The sequence below is a fragment of the Mus caroli genome, chromosome 17, assembly GCF_900094665.2.
Source record: "Mus caroli chromosome 17, CAROLI_EIJ_v1.1, whole genome shotgun sequence".
Lineage (NCBI taxonomy): Eukaryota > Metazoa > Chordata > Mammalia > Rodentia > Muridae > Mus > Mus caroli.
In genome coordinates, this window is record NC_034586.1 from 34330555 (window position 1) to 34335796 (window position 5242).

Consider the following 5242-nt stretch of genomic DNA (forward strand, 5'->3'; position numbering starts at 1 on the left):
TTCAGGTGCTTCTCAGCCATTCGGTATTCCTCAGGTGAGAATTCTTTGTTCAGTTCTGAGCCCCATTTTTTAATGGGGTTATTTGATTTTCTGGAGCTAAGACACCATTTCTGTTCTCCTGTCTTCATCTCCCAAGTATTGTAATTATAGAGATGTACCACTATGACTGACTCAAAATATGTTTATTTTCTGTGAAGCTATATCATGTTACCTTAGAGTTACCTGTTATGCAGCTTCTCTTTTCTCCAACATCTATCTTTATGCCTTCAATGTTAGTGGAAGAGATAGCCCAGTGGATAGGGTGCCTGCTGTGCAAGCATGAGCAACATAGTCTCTAATCCCAAGACCCACCTAAAAGCCAGAATCAATGAGTGGCAACCTGAAATACCAGGACTCAAAGGGAAAGATGGAAGATTCCTGTTGAAAATTGACTAGCTAGATGAGTCATATCAGAGAGCTCTTGTTCAGGGAAAGGTCTTGCCTCAATAAGGTGAAGAGTGATTGAAGATGATACCCAGTGTGAATTTCAACCCTCCACAAGTAAATGAACAAACACAAAGATACATGTGCCTTACAAATTCAACCATGTATATACCTGTAAAAAGAAGAAAACCAAATATTTCTGGGTGCTTGGATTTATTCCCGTGGCCTCTTTTCTATTTCACTGGTTTATGTCTCTGTTTTTGTACTAGAAACCTCTTTGTCATACACCACCTCTGTCCCCCTTAAGAGAGGAACCTTTGTCTTCTTTGCCTTCAGTGGCTGATGGCATCACAGATCTTCCCCCTTCAGCGCCTGTTAAGGATCATTCTTTGCCCCCACATAGGGAGGAAAGTAATACCTCAGACCTTTATCCTTACTTTATTGATCTTGATAATGGACTGCCACCTACTGATGAAGTGACTCTTGGAGGAGGCAGCTTGTTATGAATTGGAGTGCTATCACGATCCACCTAAAGCAGCCACAATCACTCTAGCCTCACCCCCACCCGCCTTGAGAGGCACTGCTGCACTCCAGTCTTTCTTTCCCCCACTACTATATGGGACTTTAGATGCAGTTTGTTTGTTTGTTTGTTGGTTTTTCGAGACAGAATTTCTCTGTGTATCCTTGGCTGTCCTGGAACTCACTTTGTAGACCAGGCTGGCCTCGAACTCAGAAATCCACCTGCCTCTGCCTCTCAAGTGCTGGAATTAAAAGCGTGGGCCACCACACCTGGCTTAGATGCAGGTTTTGAACCACCTGCCATGACCGGCCCCCACCGTCAGTTAACTGCTGACATAGCATTCCTGTGCCATATGGTAGAGACCCAAAAGGAATAAGTACAATTGCTTAGAGCTCTCCAGTCGTTGGAGGTCGAGTGGCACGATCTAACTAATGCCTTCCCCTCAGCAACAGTGGCCTCGGGTGTCTGTTAAAACTAAAAAAGATCAGCAAAAGAAGGTCCTAGCCTTCCTCCTCTCCCTAAGGAGTGGAATCACAGTCCCTAGTGATTCCCCATTCCCAAAAACTGACTTGGAGGAAAGTCAGAGAGCTAGTGAGGAAGAGGAGGAAATAGATGATGGGCTTCAGCCGGATTCACAGGAGACCGAGGTTACTGAGGCACCTCCAGCCAAGCCTGATGATATCCTTCCCTGCTATCACTATCAACCGCTAGATTTAAGATTCTGGAAAAACTTAAAATGGTAGTGTCTAATTAAAGCCCTACTGCTCCCTTTACTTTAGCATTCCTTGAATCCTCTACAGACTTACACCTAAAGAATTTTCGCAGCTCACTCGAACTGCAATCACTGGTGGCAACTTTGTATTATGGAAATCAGAAGTGGCAGAGACAGCAAAAGAAATCAAAATTTAAAACTGCTTGTGACCAGACACTAAGTCATGGACAGCGAGGAAGATTTTGGCCGGCTGCCTGGCCACTGACTGATTCAGCCACATATTTACAGGGGATTGGGCATTCCAAAAACCCTCAATTCAGCACTCGGACACTCAGGTGGACAGATCAAGAAAGAAATTCAGGCACTGTAGTCCCATATGTGACTTCTGATTTACCAGTCAATCTCTGGGGGAGAGATATTCTCTTCCAAATGAATGTTTTCATGTGCAGCAATGAAGTGGTGACAAAACAAATGCTGACCCATGATTTCTGCCAGGACAAGGATTAGGAAAACAAGTACAAGGCATAAGAGAACCTTTGACTATGATGCAGAGATCTGACCAGTGAGGCTCGGGATCCCAGCCTCAGCCTTTTTCCTAACAGCCATGGTAATGCCTGCTCCCCAGATTCACGCAGAGAAAATTTCCTGGAATGATACTGCCCCTGTCTGGGTTGATCAGTGGTCACTAACTCAAGAAAAAGTGTGTGCTGCAAAACAGTGCTGGAACAGTTGGCAACTGGTCACATTGGCCATCTTCCTCTTCCTGGAACACCCCAAATTTTGTTATTAAGAAAAAGCCTGGCAAGTGGAGACTCTTATGGGAGCCCTGCAGCCTGGTCTTCCATCTCCTGCCACCATCCCAGCAAATTTCTTTAAAATTCTTACTAATTTAAAAAACTCCTTTTTCTCCATACCCCTTCATTCATATTGTCATCATTTTGCATGTAGCCTTTCTCAAATTAATTTCCAGGGACCCATGGATCACTTTTACTGACAAGTTCTCCCTCAGGCCATGACAAATAGCTCTACCTTAGCTCAGAAATATGTAGCCCATGTAATCCAACCTGTTAGAAATGCTTGGCCACAAATATATATACTTCATTACAAGGATGACATTTTGCTTGCAGCCCCTGATAAATAACAGGCCTTCTCATGTTTTCAGCAACTTCAAAAAGCACTAAGTTCACGGAGACTTAATATTGCCCCCGAAAAGATTCAGATAAAAGATCCTATTCCTATCTGGGGTATGAACTCGAGTTGGGATAGGTCTGTACCCCCAAAGATTGAGCTTCAACTTTCTTCCCTTAAAACTTTACATGATTATCAACAGTTGCTCAGGAACCTCCAGTTGGTTCACCCTTATCTAAAGATTCCTCCTGAGGTTTTAGTTCCCCTCAGTGAATGCCTCTCAGGAGACTCCCATCCTTTGTCCCCGAGAACCCTTATGCCCCAAGCCATTTCAGCCCTGCAGCAGATAAGTCATGCCACATCTTCCCAAATCTCATTTCAAATTCATTATACTGCCCCACTTTATTTTATTGTCTGTGCTACCACACATACCCTGGTGGAGGGTCTTCTGGCAGCAGCCCCAGACCCCCGCCAAAAGGGATATCCTTTGTTATGAGTATATCTCCCCTCAAGTCCAAGTAAGGTCTTGGCAACCTATTATTCCTTGTCTGCTGCCCTAATTGTTAAAGCATGAATAATGTCCAGACACTATTTTGGCAAAAATCCTGATATTATCATTATCTCTTATACCTCAGATCAAGTTGAATGGCTTATTCAATCTAATGATGATTGGGCCATAGCCTGTGCCCCCTTTGTGTGCACCATAGATAATCATTATCCAAATACCTCCTTATACAATTTGTAAAGATGCATTCCTTCACTTTCCCCAAAGACTTCAGACCTTGAAGGCTCATTGGTGTTTACAGATGGTTCCTCAACAGGCAAAGCTGCCTATGTTGTACCAGATCAGGTTACTTCAGTGCAGTCCCCATATTCCTCTTCCCAGCTGGTAGAATTGTTTGCAGTCCTTCAGGTTTTTAAAATGTTACCAATGACCCCATTTAATTTGTATACTGATAGTGCCTACATGGCCCATTCTATTTCTGTTTTAGAGACAATTCCATATATTAAGCCTGCTTCTACTGCTTCCAAATTATTTGTGGAGATCCAATCCCTAATCATTAAAAGGACAGTGCCATTTTTTGATGGGACATTTGAGAGCCCATTCTGGCCTGGGTGGTCCTCTGTCACATGGAAATGCCCTGACCAATGGAGCCACTTTCACAGCAATCCCCTCCCTACTTGATTCCATAGATTTGACTAAATGGGCTCATGCTCTGCATCACTTAAATGCTTCTACCTTGTGCCAGATGTTCAAGATTTCTAGAGATGAAGCAAGAGAAATTGTTAAGTCCTGTAGTGGACGAGCCACTCTGCTGCTGGTTCCTCACCTGGAAGACAACCCCAGGGGACTCATCCCTAATGAACAATGGCAGATGGATGTTACCCATTTTCCCTCCTTTGGAAGGTTAAAATATGTGCATGTTACAGTTGATACCTATAGTGGATTTATACACATATCTCCCCTTTCTGGATAGGCATTGTGTAATGTGATAGCACATACTTTACAGTGCATAGCTGCCATGGGAAAACCACAGATGATTAAAACTGACGATGGCCTTGGTTATACAGGAACCAAGTTCCAACAGTTTTGTTCCCAGTTTGATATCAAACATGTTACTGGTGTTCCCTATAATCCTCATCAGACTTTAAAAAATATGCTTCAGCACTTGACTGAAGTTAAAGATGCTTATTCCCCCTTGACGCCTCGAAATAAGCTCAATCATGCTCTCTGTGTTCTTAACTTCTTGTCCCTGGACAATGAAGGCAGGTCAGCAGCTGACTGCCTGTGGCATCCTAAGTCACAGATTCTTATGCATTAATGTGATGGAAAGATCCCCTCACTGGACAGTGGAAAGGACCAGATCCCGTCCACTTGCAGCTATCATAAAGAGAAAGCTGGCCCAAGATGGTTACCGGAGAGGCTAGTAAAAACTCTTAACCCACCTGTGTCCAGAGTGGAGTGACTGTATCCTCCTGTGACAAATCTCATTTCTTTTCCAGATGCTGTTCCAGATGAAGATACTCATGATCTTGTGGCTGTCTAGAATAACCACCAACCTTCAACTGTCTCCACCCAAATCTCCTAATAATAGGCACATCCCTTGGAACTATACTTGAGTGGTCCTTTCAGACAGAAATGATATTGTCTGGGCCATTTCCAAGATTTCCACCAATATTTGGTGGCCGGCCAGCCTTACCCCTGATCTTTGCAAACTAGTACAGGGAGTCGTGGCCCCCTGTGGTCTTGAATACCAGCTAGACTTATTCAGAGCCACAGAAGATAATATGCCCAACACCCAGAGTAATATTTCTCAAGATTTATTGATTTCGGTTAGTAGCTCAGCCAAACGTGGCTGCAATAATTCCATCAGGAGAAACTTACTTCAAGATACAGATATTTACGCCAGGTGTACCACCGTGGCTGCTCCCTCCATCTTAAGTGCAGTGGCAAAACT